We start from the raw sequence: 14,653 nt of genomic DNA, 5'->3' as shown, positions 1-14,653 counted from the left end.
GGTATGATTCTCGCTTTGGGTGCGAGAGGTCCCGGGTTCAAATCCCGGACGAGCCCTTTTCTTGGTACTCTTTTCAAGTTGTTTTGAAGTTTGCGTTTCAAAGCCAACATCAATTTTTTCTTTGCAGTAGTGGATAATTCTTTGCTAGAGTCTCATGCTTCAGCCCTGCCCAGTCTGAGCTAATACCAAACATCCGGTCTTGCATGGCATGTACGAGCGTTCAGCTAGGGATGTCGGGCAGGTTGCATGAATTAAATCTAAAGCCAGAGGCCCATGGAATAGCCAGTTCGGAGCAGTTTCATTACAGAAAAATCAACTGTAGGTATCTGTTTCTGTAGTGTAGTGGTTATCACGTTCGCCTCACACGCGAAAGGTCCCCGGTTCGAAACCGGGCAGAAACAGTTGTTATATTGTGTTGGCTACAATGTTGATAGGTGCCGTTTTGCCATGGAATTGTCCAAGCCCTGAAGATTATTTCATGCAATCTCGTTCCAAGAAAGGGAATTCTCTCAAAACACTAAAGTAATCGGCGTGTGGATGTATCTGTTGGTTCTCAGACCTTGCTTTCAAAAGAGCCCTGCAATCGGTTCGCTGCTCACCTAGAACAAGCATTAACATGAAGAATTGTTGGCACCAACAGGAATCCTATTTTAGTGGAGTGTTTCTGGCTTTGAGTGCAGAGGCCCTCGGCTCAATTCCAAGATGATCCTTCTCAAGGTGATGATACAAATGCATTGTCACCTTTACGTTTAATGTCAGAATCATTTATTTCCAGTTGGTGGTGTAAGAATGTTTGCAACAGTATGGCGATTTTTCCTAGCCATGCATGAATGAAAGCATATCACTCGCCTTTAGGTGTTTTTCTAATACATTGATATTTGCATCTTCCTTCCTAGCCTGCATGTTTGACTATCTTACAGGAAGCATGTAATAAGTATCACATCAGGGCCCTTCTTCTACTCAATTCACAACTGTTCTATCACGACATAGATAAGAAAGCTGCATCTGCTTTTGTTGTGTAGTGGTAATCAGGTTTACCTGACGTGTGAAAGCCCCATGCTTTGAAAGTACACAGTAACAAAGAAACCGATGACTTTTATAAAAAGGTGCCATGTGTGTCTCTTACTTTGCACAAAAAGTGCCAGAGATGACTTCATTTGCAGTCACTTGAAAAGTAGGGATTCTCCAATAAATGGTAAATGGTTGAAACAAATCTGAAGAAATGCATGACATACCTGTGTGTGTGTGTGTACGCATGTATGTATATATAGGGAGAGAGAGAGCGTCAATATAAACAGACTTTATTTCAATCAAGCTGTCTTTTCTATCCTTCAGGAGCAGAATGTTCTGATCATCAGCGCTCCAGAATGTAGTGTTTTCTTGGCAAGCATCACATATTGTGATGTGTTAGCTAAAAGTTCCATATCCTACAGACTGATATATTCCTCTGTACTTGCACCTTGGGGATTCATCAAAACCTGGCATAATAAGCAGCTTTCTACTGCTCACAGACTGGACAGCGAAACAATTTAAAATATCCCAGAAAAAGAAAATAAGCATGCTTAATCAGAGCTTTCTGGACAGGAAGGACATTTGAGCAAGTGAGGAATAAGCACTGCTTTTGTTAATTTGCATAGGCAGAATAGAGACTTCTGGGAAAAGGCCGAAATTACAGACACAGAAAATAACTGCATCTATAGAGAACGCTAAGAAGTGTTGGCAGCTTTTCCTCTGACCCTGGCCACTTTTACAAGCAATCCTATGATAGTCAGCAGGACCCACCCTAAAAAGGAAGGGGCATCCACTTGGACCCTTTCCACCTTTTCTAAGTCTCGCCTGATCGAGCTTGATCGAGCACTGATTGAGCAGATAAGCACATGTAATTCTCATTTCAGAAAGGTATTGGTTAGCTTGCTGCTAGCAGCTCAGTTATGTTATGATGTTAGAGGCTATGCAAGGAATGCTTTAGTCCAGCGATATGCAGTTTTTATTGCGCCTTGCATTCAGCAGGAAGATCTTTAGCTTGAATCTGTGGCCTAGGTATTCACCTTGGTATTTCTATTGGCACAAAGTGAAGGAATATTTGAGAGAAAATGCACAATGTGTTTCTTATGTTGTTATGAACAACTTGTTACTCTTTCTCATTAAGCTTCAGCCACTGCAGAAATATATAAATAAGGGCTGACTTCCTGTAAGACGTGTCCAAAGCTGGGACGAAATAAAAGGAGACACTTGTAAATGATAGTGCTATCGTTTGAGAAAGGGTAAGTTGAGACTGACTTTCATGCGTATTCACAGACCAAGCATCATAAAGATACCAGCATGATCTTCATTGCGGGCTTAGAGCCGGTATTGGCTTTTGAGAGGTAAGAGGATTTTGAGGGCTCGTTGGTCTAGGGGTATGATTCTCGCTTTGGGTGCGAGAGGTCCCGGGTTCAAATCCCGGACGAGCCCTTTTCTTGGTACTCTTTTCAAGTTGTTTTGAAGTTTGCGTTTCAAAGCCAACATCAATTTTTTCTTTGCAGTAGTGGATAATTCTTTGCTAGAGTCTCATGCTTCAGCCCTGCCCAGTCTGAGCTAATACCAAACATCCGGTCTTGCATGGCATGTACGAGCGTTCAGCTAGGGATGTCGGGCAGGTTGCATGAATTAAATCTAAAGCCAGAGGCCCATGGAATAGCCAGTTCGGAGCAGTTTCATTACAGAAAAATCAACTGTAGGTATCTGTTTCTGTAGTGTAGTGGTTATCACGTTCGCCTCACACGCGAAAGGTCCCCGGTTCGAAACCGGGCAGAAACAGTTGTTATATTGTGTTGGCTACAATGTTGATAGGTGCCGTTTTGCCATGGAATTGTCCAAGCCCTGAAGATTATTTCATGCAATCTCGTTCCAAGAAAGGGAATTCTCTCAAAACACTAAAGTAATCGGCGTGTGGATGTATCTGTTGGTTCTCAGACCTTGCTTTCAAAAGAGCCCTGCAATCGGTTCGCTGCTCACCTAGAACAAGCATTAACATGAAGAATTGTTGGCACCAACAGGAATCCTATTTTAGTGGAGTGTTTCTGGCTTTGAGTGCAGAGGCCCTCGGCTCAATTCCAAGATGATCCTTCTCAAGGTGATGATACAAATGCATTGTCACCTTTACGTTTAATGTCAGAATCATTTATTTCCAGTTGGTGGTGTAAGAATGTTTGCAACAGTATGGCGATTTTTCCTAGCCATGCATGAATGAAAGCATATCACTCGCCTTTAGGTGTTTTTCTAATACATTGATATTTGCATCTTCCTTCCTAGCCTGCATGTTTGACTATCTTACAGGAAGCATGTAATAAGTATCACATCAGGGCCCTTCTTCTACTCAATTCACAACTGTTCTATCACGACATAGATAAGAAAGCTGCATCTGCTTTTGTTGTGTAGTGGTAATCAGGTTTACCTGACGTGTGAAAGCCCCATGCTTTGAAAGTACACAGTAACAAAGAAACCGATGACTTTTATAAAAAGGTGCCATGTGTGTCTCTTACTTTGCACAAAAAGTGCCAGAGATGACTTCATTTGCAGTCACTTGAAAAGTAGGGATTCTCCAATAAATGGTAAATGGTTGAAACAAATCTGAAGAAATGCATGACATACCTGTGTGTGTGTGTGTACGCATGTATGTATATATAGGGAGAGAGAGAGCGTCAATATAAACAGACTTTATTTCAATCAAGCTGTCTTTTCTATCCTTCAGGAGCAGAATGTTCTGATCATCAGCGCTCCAGAATGTAGTGTTTTCTTGGCAAGCATCACATATTGTGATGTGTTAGCTAAAAGTTCCATATCCTACAGACTGATATATTCCTCTGTACTTGCACCTTGGGGATTCATCAAAACCTGGCATAATAAGCAGCTTTCTACTGCTCACAGACTGGACAGCGAAACAATTTAAAATATCCCAGAAAAAGAAAATAAGCATGCTTAATCAGAGCTTTCTGGACAGGAAGGACATTTGAGCAAGTGAGGAATAAGCACTGCTTTTGTTAATTTGCATAGGCAGAATAGAGACTTCTGGGAAAAGGCCGAAATTACAGACACAGAAAATAACTGCATCTATAGAGAACGCTAAGAAGTGTTGGCAGCTTTTCCTCTGACCCTGGCCACTTTTACAAGCAATCCTATGATAGTCAGCAGGACCCGCCCTAAAAAGGAAGGGGCATCCACTTGGACCCTTTCCACCTTTTCTAAGTCTCGCCTGATCGAGCTTGATCGAGCACTGATTGAGCAGATAAGCACATGTAATTCTCATTTCAGAAAGGTATTGGTTAGCTTGCTGCTAGCAGCTCAGTTATGTTATGATGTTAGAGGCTATGCAAGGAATGCTTTAGTCCAGCGATATGCAATTTTTATTGCGCCTTGCATTCAGCAGGAAGATCTTTAGCTTGAATCTGTGGCCTAGGTATTCACCTTGGTATTTATATTGGCACAAAGTGAAGGAGTATTTGAGAGAAAATGCACAATGTGTTTCTTATGTTGTTATGAACAACTTGTTACTCTTTCTCATTAAGCTTCAGCCACTGCAGAAATATATAAATAAGGGCTGACTTCCTGTAAGACGTGTCCAAAGCTGGGACGAAATAAAAGGAGACACTTGTAAATGATAGTGCTATCGTTTGAGAAAGGGTAAGTTGAGACTGACTTTCATGCGTATTCACAGACCAAGCATCATAAAGATACCAGCATGATCTTCATTGCGGGCTTAGAGCCGGCATTGGCTTTTGAGAGGTAAGAGGATTTTGAGGGCTCGTTGGTCTAGGGGTATGATTCTCGCTTTGGGTGCGAGAGGTCCCGGGTTCAAATCCCGGACGAGCCCTTTTCTTGGTACTCTTTTCAAGTTGTTTTGAAGTTTGCGTTTCAAAGCCAACATCAATTTTTTCTTTGCAGTAGTGGATAATTCTTTGCTAGAGTCTCATGCTTCAGCCCTGCCCAGTCTGAGCTAATACCAAACATCCGGTCTTGCATGGCATGTACGAGCGTTCAGCTAGGGATGTCGGGCAGGTTGCATGAATTAAATCTAAAGCCAGAGGCCCATGGAATAGCCAGTTCGGAGCAGTTTCATTACAGAAAAATCAACTGTAGGTATCTGTTTCTGTAGTGTAGTGGTTATCACGTTCGCCTCACACGCGAAAGGTCCCCGGTTCGAAACCGGGCAGAAACAGTTGTTATATTGTGTTGGCTACAATGTTGATAGGTGCCGTTTTGCCATGGAATTGTCCAAGCCCTGAAGATTATTTCATGCAATCTCGTTCCAAGAAAGGGAATTCTCTCAAAACACTAAAGTAATCGGCGTGTGGATGTATCTGTTGGTTCTCAGACCTTGCTTTCAAAAGAGCCCTGCAATCGGTTCGCTGCTCACCTAGAACAAGCATTAAGATGAAGAATTGTTGGCACCAACAGGAATCCTATTTTAGTGGAGTGTTTCTGGCTTTGAGTGCAGAGGCCCTCGGCTCAATTCCAAGATGATCCTTCTCAAGGTGATGATACAAATGCATTGTCACCTTTACGTTTAATGTCAGAATCATTTATTTCCAGTTGGTGGTGTAAGAATGTTTGCAACAGTATGGCGATTTTTCCTAGCCATGCATGAATGAAAGCATATCACTCGCCTTTAGGTGTTTTTCTAATACATTGATATTTGCATCTTCCTTCCTAGCCTGCATGTTTGACTATCTTACAGGAAGCATGTAATAAGTATCACATCAGGGCCCTTCTTCTACTCAATTCACAACTGTTCTATCACGACATAGATAAGAAAGCTGCATCTGCTTTTGTTGTGTAGTGGTAATCAGGTTTACCTGACGTGTGAAAGCCCCATGCTTTGAAAGTACACAGTAACAAAGAAACCGATGACTTTTATAAAAAGGTGCCATGTGTGTCTCTTACTTTGCACAAAAAGTGCCAGAGATGACTTCATTTGCAGTCACTTGAAAAGTAGGGATTCTCCAATAAATGGTAAATGGTTGAAACAAATCTGAAGAAATGCATGACATACCTGTGTGTGTGTGTGTACGCATGTATGTATATATAGGGAGAGAGAGAGCGTCAATATAAACAGACTTTATTTCAATCAAGCTGTCTTTTCTATCCTTCAGGAGCAGAATGTTCTGATCATCAGCGCTCCAGAATGTAGTGTTTTCTTGGCAAGCATCACATATTGTGATGTGTTAGCTAAAAGTTCCATATCCTACAGACTGATATATTCCTCTGTACTTGCACCTTGGGGATTCATCAAAACCTGGCATAATAAGCAGCTTTCTACTGCTCACAGACTGGACAGCGAAACAATTTAAAATATCCCAGAAAAAGAAAATAAGCATGCTTAATCAGAGCTTTCTGGACAGGAAGGACATTTGAGCAAGTGAGGAATAAGCACTGCTTTTGTTAATTTGCATAGGCAGAATAGAGACTTCTGGGAAAAGGCCGAAATTACAGACACAGAAAATAACTGCATCTATAGAGAACGCTAAGAAGTGTTGGCAGCTTTTCCTCTGACCCTGGCCACTTTTACAAGCAATCCTATGATAGTCAGCAGGACCCACCCTAAAAAGGAAGGGGCATCCACTTGGACCCTTTCCACCTTTTCTAAGTCTCGCCTGATCGAGCTTGATCGAGCACTGATTGAGCAGATAAGCACATGTAATTCTCATTTCAGAAAGGTATTGGTTAGCTTGCTGCTAGCAGCTCAGTTATGTTATGATGTTAGAGGCTATGCAAGAAATGCTTTAGTCCAGCGATATGCAATTTTTATTGCGCCTTGCATTCAGCAGGAAGATCTTTAGCTTGAATCTGTGGCCTAGGTATTCACCTTGGTATTTCTATTGGCACAAAGTGAAGGAGTATTTGAGAGAAAATGCACAATGTGTTTCTTATGTTGTTATGAACAACTTGTTACTCTTTCTCATTAAGCTTCAGCCACTGCAGAAATATATAAATAAGGGCTGACTTCCTGTAAGACGTGTCCAAAGCTGGGACGAAATAAAAGGAGACACTTGTAAATGATAGTGCTATCGTTTGAGAAAGGGTAAGTTGAGACTGACTTTCATGCGTATTCACAGACCAAGCATCATAAAGATACCAGCATGATCTTCATTGCGGGCTTAGAGCCGGCATTGGCTTTTGAGAGGTAAGAGGATTTTGAGGGCTCGTTGGTCTAGGGGTATGATTCTCGCTTTGGGTGCGAGAGGTCCCGGGTTCAAATCCCGGACGAGCCCTTTTCTTGGTACTCTTTTCAAGTTGTTTTGAAGTTTGCGTTTCAAAGCCAACATCAATTTTTTCTTTGCAGTAGTGGATAATTCTTTGCTAGAGTCTCATGCTTCAGCCCTGCCCAGTCTGAGCTAATACCAAACATCCGGTCTTGCATGGCATGTACGAGCGTTCAGCTAGGGATGTCGGGCAGGTTGCATGAATTAAATCTAAAGCCAGAGGCCCATGGAATAGCCAGTTCGGAGCAGTTTCATTACAGAAAAATCAACTGTAGGTATCTGTTTCTGTAGTGTAGTGGTTATCACGTTCGCCTCACACGCGAAAGGTCCCCGGTTCGATACCGGGCAGAAACAGTTGTTATATTGTGTTGGCTACAATGTTGATAGGTGCCGTTTTGCCATGGAATTGTCCAAGCCCTGAAGATTATTTCATGCAATCTCGTTCCAAGAAAGGGAATTCTCTCAAAACACTAAAGTAATCGGCGTGTGGATGTATCTGTTGGTTCTCAGACCTTGCTTTCAAAAGAGCCCTGCAATCGGTTCGCTGCTCACCTAGAACAAGCATTAACATGAAGAATTGTTGGCACCAACAGGAATCCTATTTTAGTGGAGTGTTTCTGGCTTTGAGTGCAGAGGCCCTCGGCTCAATTCCAAGATGATCCTTCTCAAGGTGATGATACAAATGCATTGTCACCTTTACGTTTAATGTCAGAATCATTTATTTCCAGTTGGTGGTGTAAGAATGTTTGCAACAGTATGGCGATTTTTCCTAGCCATGCATGAATGAAAGCATATCACTCGCCTTTAGGTGTTTTTCTAATACATTGATATTTGCATCTTCCTTCCTAGCCTGCATGTTTGACTATCTTACAGGAAGCATGTAATAAGTATCACATCAGGGCCCTTCTTCTACTCAATTCACAACTGTTCTATCACGACATAGATAAGAAAGCTGCATCTGCTTTTGTTGTGTAGTGGTAATCAGGTTTACCTGACGTGTGAAAGCCCCATGCTTTGAAAGTACACAGTAACAAAGAAACCGATGACTTTTATAAAAAGGTGCCATGTGTGTCTCTTACTTTGCACAAAAAGTGCCAGAGATGACTTCATTTGCAGTCACTTGAAAAGTAGGGATTCTCCAATAAATGGTAAATGGTTGAAACAAATCTGAAGAAATGCATGACATACCTGTGTGTGTGTGTGTACGCATGTATGTATATATAGGGAGAGAGAGAGCGTCAATATAAACAGACTTTATTTCAATCAAGCTGTCTTTTCTATCCTTCAGGAGCAGAATGTTCTGATCATCAGCGCTCCAGAATGTAGTGTTTTCTTGGCAAGCATCACATATTGTGATGTGTTAGCTAAAAGTTCCATATCCTACAGACTGATATATTCCTCTGTACTTGCACCTTGGGGATTCATCAAAACCTGGCATAATAAGCAGCTTTCTACTGCTCACAGACTGGACAGCGAAACAATTTAAAATATCCCAGAAAAAGAAAATAAGCATGCTTAATCAGAGCTTTCTGGACAGGAAGGACATTTGAGCAAGTGAGGAATAAGCACTGCTTTTGTTAATTTGCATAGGCAGAATAGAGACTTCTGGGAAAAGGCCGAAATTACAGACACAGAAAATAACTGCATCTATAGAGAACGCTAAGAAGTGTTGGCAGCTTTTCCTCTGACCCTGGCCACTTTTACAAGCAATCCTATGATAGTCAGCAGGACCCACCCTAAAAAGGAAGGGGCATGCACTTGGACCCTTTCCACCTTTTCTAAGTCTCGCCTGATCGAGCCTGATTGAGCACTGATTGAGCAGATAAGCACATGTAATTCTCATTTCAGAAAGGTATTGGTTAGCTTGCTGCTAGCAGCTCAGTTATGTTATGATGTTAGAGGCTATGCAAGGAATGCTTTAGTCCAGCGATATGCAGTTTTTATTGCGCCTTGCATTCAGCAGGAAGATCTTTAGCTTGAATCTGTGGCCTAGGTATTCACCTTGGTATTTCTATTGGCACAAAGTGAAGGAATATTTGAGAGAAAATGCACAATGTGTTTCTTATGTTGTTATGAACAACTTGTTACTCTTTCTCATTAAGCTTCAGCCACTGCAGAAATATATAAATAAGGGCTGACTTCCTGTAAGACGTGTCCAAAGCTGGGACGAAATAAAAGGAGACACTTGTAAATGATAGTGCTATCGTTTGAGAAAGGGTAAGTTGAGACTGACTTTCATGCGTATTCACAGACCAAGCATCATAAAGATACCAGCATGATCTTCATTGCGGGCTTAGAGCCGGTATTGGCTTTTGAGAGGTAAGAGGATTTTGAGGGCTCGTTGGTCTAGGGGTATGATTTTCGCTTTGGGTGCGAGAGGTCCCGGGTTCAAAGCCCGGACGAGCCCTTTTCTTGGTACTCTTTTCAAGTTGTTTTGAAGTTTGCGTTTCAAAGCCAACATCAATTTTTTCTTTGCAGTAGTGGATAATTCTTTGCTAGAGTCTCATGCTTCAGCCCTGCCCAGTCTGAGCTAATACCAAACATCTGGTCTTGCATGGCATGTACGAGCGTTCAGCTAGGGATGTCGGGCAGGTTGCATGAATTAAATTTAAAGCCAGAGGCCCATGGAATAGCCAGTTCGGAGCAGTTTCATTACAGAAAAATCAACTGTAGGTATCTGTTTCTGTAGTGTAGTGGTTATCACGTTCGCCTCACTCGCGAAAGGTCCCCGGTTCGAAACCGGGCAGAAACAGTTGTTATATTGTGTTGGCTACAATGTTGATAGGTGCCGTTTTGCCATGGAATTGTCCAAGCCCTGAAGATTATTTCATGCAATCTCGTTCCAAGAAAGGGAATTCTCTCAAAACACTAAAGTAATCGGCGTGTGGATGTATCTGTTGGTTCTCAGACCTTGCTTTCAAAAGAGCCCTGCAATCGGTTCGCTGCTCACCTAGAACAAGCATTAACATGAAGAATTGTTGGCACCAACAGGAATCCTATTTTAGTGGAGTGTTTCTGGCTTTGAGTGCAGAGGTGTAGTGAGTTCTCTCTGAATACGTACAGGCATTGTTAAGTTAGCATAACCACGTTAGATGTTAGAAAGCCATCTTTTTGCTTTTGCACACGGCACTGCGTTTACATGTTATTTCTTAAAACAAACTGTTGACTCGAGACTTGCTTCACACAAGCGCGATCTGTTGTTACTATCCCAGGCTCTGCGCAGCGACCTTGGTCTGTACATGGTGTCACAAACAGTCTGGGTTATTACACAATGCATGTTTTTCGCTCTAGGTTGATCGGCCCACTATTTAGCCATAACACACGCGCAGCTGCAAATGCCTGAAAATTAGTGCTTTTAGTATCACAGACATCATGTTTATTATTCAGACCGAAGACGAGCCTTCCTGCGAGAAGTCTCCTGATGCTCCTGTGATGTGATTTCACTAAGCTGATCTTTGAGGTATGGGGTCCCCTATTCAAGCCTAAGAGACCTTCTATTAGCATACTAATAATATTAGCTTCATAGTAAAGGGAAGGTGGTAGTATCCACTGACATTATAATATGATCACCCCTTTTATATTCTATGGTATTGTAACTATGTTGCTGGTTTTGATATTAATCATTTGTCTGCTTGTATTAGCCAAAGTACTGCATCTTAGGACACGTGGTCTATAAAAATAAACCCCTTTTATTTACAACGTGTCTCTGTTGATTATTGTTGTGGACTGATGTGAGAATAATATACGAACAGGTATTTCCGATTCCCACCATTCCTGAGTATGTACTGAGTCGCTTGTTCTGGGTTGTCTACACATTGGGACCGCCGAGCTAAATCTCGGATAACTAATGGGACACTTATGCTAGCCGGATACTGGGTTCTGGGTTCTGAGGTGAGTTTCTGGTACACCACAATTCACTGAGGTCCTGGGGTTCTTCGCATAGTTCTGTGTATCAGCAGAATCCCTGCAACATGGCGCACCTAACGTTTGGTCTATGAGTTGAAACGCCTTAGTAGTGCTTACATTTAGTCCACAGCACCCTCATTCTTGTTTCCGGATAACAAGTCTGACGGATTTCAAACCTACCTAGTTCTATTGATATAGGTTCCTTCAAGCTTGATTATTAAAAAGGTTATTGAACCCTTGTGCTACTGAATACTTGAAGTGTAGCTTGTCCTTATGGCAATTAATATTGCGGCGCATAGCCGTGCGGCCCTGAAACGTCACTTGACGCAGTATGGGGTGCCGGACGCGGGCATGGACGTCATCTTTGTGGTGGGAGCCGATGCGGCTCACCCCTTTGAGTTGTTCTACTCTTGGGTGACGATTCCGGCAGTCAGTGGAAATGATAATACATTTCATTCTTACACTGCCACTGCCGTGCCTGCCGCCTATGCGCCTTATAGGACACAGGAGATACCAATATCTGCTTGGCAACATCAGATTTGGTTTAATGGCGCCCTCCCCCATGTGGTTATACCGCCGAGAATGGGCCCTTTATCAATTGCGGGGGCCACTTGGCCGGTACTAGCCGGATTTACGCCTCATCCCCGTTACCTCACGGTGACGGTGGATGAATTGCGTGTACTACACACTGCCCTTATAACAGTATATAGGGCGTTAGTGCAGTATGTGTCGCGCACTGTACAGGCGGGGGCGCCTGTTAGTGCGGGACAACCTAGTGATCGCCACGCGGTGGTCATTAGTCCTGTTATGGTCAATTCTGTTGTGGGCAAGCGCCCCCTCACAAGGGATGATTATCCTTTTTGGCTTGCTGAAAAATTTGACCAAATAGAGGCGGTGTATCCGCATACATCACCTGTGGAGAAACACAGGATCCTCACCATTAGTTTGCCTAAAGACTTAGTTCCCCATATAGATGACTGTGTATCCTGGGGTAAGATTTTTGCTGCGACGTACGCGCAGTGCTTCGGCACTCCGTCTATGTTACAGCTGCCCTCCATCATTAAACAGGTTCAAGAGGACCATGGAGCGGAGTCTGCGATAGAATTGGGGATGCGGCTCCTCGGAGATTTTGGCCTGGTGGCTACCATGATAATGGGAAACCTTAAGGGTGATGCGTTGCACTTTCAGGTTCGTAATGAGCTGAAGAAGGTTGCTGAAGAGGACAAGCCGCAGGAATTTGCTAAAATAATCGCAGAAGCATATCGTGATTTGGGTCGTAGCTCTTTAGGAGTTAAGCCTGTGATCAAGAATCCCGATTCTAAGCAGCAGGGTAAGGCAGGAACTTCTGGTAAGGATGAACGACCCTTTTTTCCAAAACAAAAGTGGCCGTTTAAACAACAGGGCAAGCAGCAGCAGAAACAGGGCTCTCGGCCTGCCTCTCCCGTACAGTCAAGTAGTGAACGCACTTATGATCTGCGAGATCGTGCTACTATTAAGTCTCCTGATAGATTTCAGGTTTCTGAACCGCGTTCTCCTCGTTCTTCACAGGAAACATCGGCTACACAGTCTGGTGGCGGAGGCGGTGGCAAAGGTCGGGGTGCTCCACAACAGCGTGACCAACCCCGACAGACTGAGGGTAAAGGCAAGCAGGACGAGTTTGCTCGACAAAGACCCCCGTTTCAGAAGAAGAAAGTGGCGGCTCTGACGGCAACATATGCCTCAGATAGTGCGGACACAGCTTCAGAACCGGACATGGGCGCTGACGCTACTAGACAGCGCAGCGGAAATTACCATAGTCCGTCAAGCTCTGCGTCCATTTCTGGCGGCGACAGCAACTGATGTATTGGTTACTGTTGAAACAGCTGACACCAGAGTGGCTCCCCCTGATAGACTTTATGAAATAGTCTTATTAATAGAGGGTGACATACAACGTACTATAAAAGGGATTTTTTGGGATAATCTGACCACCACCTATGATATCCTCCTAGCGGAGGCAGATTGGCCCCCGGCCTTCATTTTGGAAGCTCCTAGAGGGGAGGAGAAAATCCTCCCGTCCTTTGCGCACACGGTGCCTAAGGACCAAGCTGAAATGTACGCTGGTGAGTGGGCGCTGGCGCTTGCGCCAGCGGTATATCGTACTCAGGTGGGTTGGGACCGGTTGTCCCCCTGCCATGAGATTCCATTGCGGTCTATGCCCCAGCCTCAGCCCCAATATCCCATGCGTCGTGAGGCTAGACCTCACGTCGCGGCGATCCTTGAACAATTGGAATATCAGGGTGTAATTGAAACATGTGTGTCCCCTATGAATAACCCTTTATTCACTGTGACGAAGCCTGACGGCTCGTACCGTTTAGTTTTGGATTACCGGCACCTAAACTCCCATTGCCGGACCTGCGCGGTACAAAATACACATAGCTCGGCTCTAGTCGACAGTCTCGTGCGTAAACGATTTAAAACGACACTTGACATTTCCAATGGCTTTTTTAGCCATAACCTGTCCACACTGAGTAGCCAGTGGACAGCGTTTACTTCGGGCGGTAAACAAAAACAGTTTACGAGATTAGCCATGGGCTACAAAAATAGCCCTGGCGTCTTTTCCGCTCGCGTGGTTTCCCTCTTAGAAAGAATAGACCCCGAGGCATACTCCTATGTTGACGATATCTACCTCACGGATGACGAGCTGTTGCCGCATCTGTCTCGGGTCGACAATATTGTAGTGAGTTTTGCTGACTATGGCTACAAATTCAATTTTGCGAAGTCTCACATCGCGGAATATACAGTGTTGTTTTTGGGCTACGAGCTCAATAATGAAGGAAAGGGGTTAGCTCCCCACTTTCTGGAGAAGTGCGCATGCTTGAGTGCGCCAACGACACTAAAGAAGTTACAATCTCTACTGGGCTTTCTGAATTTCGGCCGTACGTACATTCCTGATTATGCCCAGCGTATCAAGCCGCTTTACGCCTTGGTACAACCCACATTTTCGAAGTCTAGCTGGCAGCTGGAACATTCAAAAATTTTACAGTCTTTACAGGCTGACCTTCTTGCTTCACAATATTTGCTGACACGTGATAACCGCACCAACCTGGTAATAAGAATAGTGCCAGGCGCCGTGGGTTTCACGTATTTGACGTTTAATGAGGGCGATACAGTCCCCATTGCGTACAAATCCCACTTGTACACCTCTGCTGAATTACGTTTTTCCGCGGTCGAAAAAGTTCTGACTGCTGTACAGATGGCGATCCTTAAAGAACGCGCACTGTCACATGGGAAACAGATTCTGGTTGTAACACCCTATCCCGCCTTAGAAGCGGTGACAAAGGCAAGTGTACCAAATTCTAAAGCTTTGCATCCTCGGTGGATACAATGGGCCACAACACTGACGTCGCCAGACGTCACCTACATCTTTGATGCCTCATTACAGACTCAAGAGTTCTTGCAGTATGAATTCGTTCATCCGGCTCCTCTGTCTTTGCGCCCGCTCGAAGAATACCATTGTGTCATATACA

The 14,653-nt window shown here is 43.7% G+C and overlaps 4 non-coding genes across 4 annotated transcripts; all 4 read left to right on the top strand.

The window, feature by feature from the left end:
* The first annotated feature begins 328 nt into the window (after positions 1-328).
* Positions 329-401, top strand: TRNAV-CAC (transfer RNA valine (anticodon CAC)). Its single transcript has one exon. It is a non-coding gene; the product is annotated as a tRNA-Val (tRNA).
* A 2,325-nt stretch (positions 402-2,726) lies between these two features.
* Positions 2,727-2,799, top strand: TRNAV-CAC (transfer RNA valine (anticodon CAC)). Its single transcript has one exon. It is a non-coding gene; the product is annotated as a tRNA-Val (tRNA).
* Positions 2,800-5,124: 2,325 nt separating this feature from the next.
* On the top strand, positions 5,125-5,197 carry TRNAV-CAC (transfer RNA valine (anticodon CAC)). The gene has a single exon. It is a non-coding gene; the product is annotated as a tRNA-Val (tRNA).
* Positions 5,198-7,522: 2,325 nt separating this feature from the next.
* TRNAV-CAC (transfer RNA valine (anticodon CAC)) lies at positions 7,523-7,595 on the top strand. Its single transcript has one exon. It is a non-coding gene; the product is annotated as a tRNA-Val (tRNA).
* Positions 7,596-14,653: the final 7,058 nt, after the last annotated feature.

Source organism: Triturus cristatus, chromosome 8, assembly GCF_964204655.1.
Source record: "Triturus cristatus chromosome 8, aTriCri1.1, whole genome shotgun sequence".
NCBI classification, from domain to species: domain Eukaryota; kingdom Metazoa; phylum Chordata; class Amphibia; order Caudata; family Salamandridae; genus Triturus; species Triturus cristatus.
Note: the sequence above shows the minus strand (reverse complement) of the source record. Positions and strands in the feature narration are given on the sequence as shown.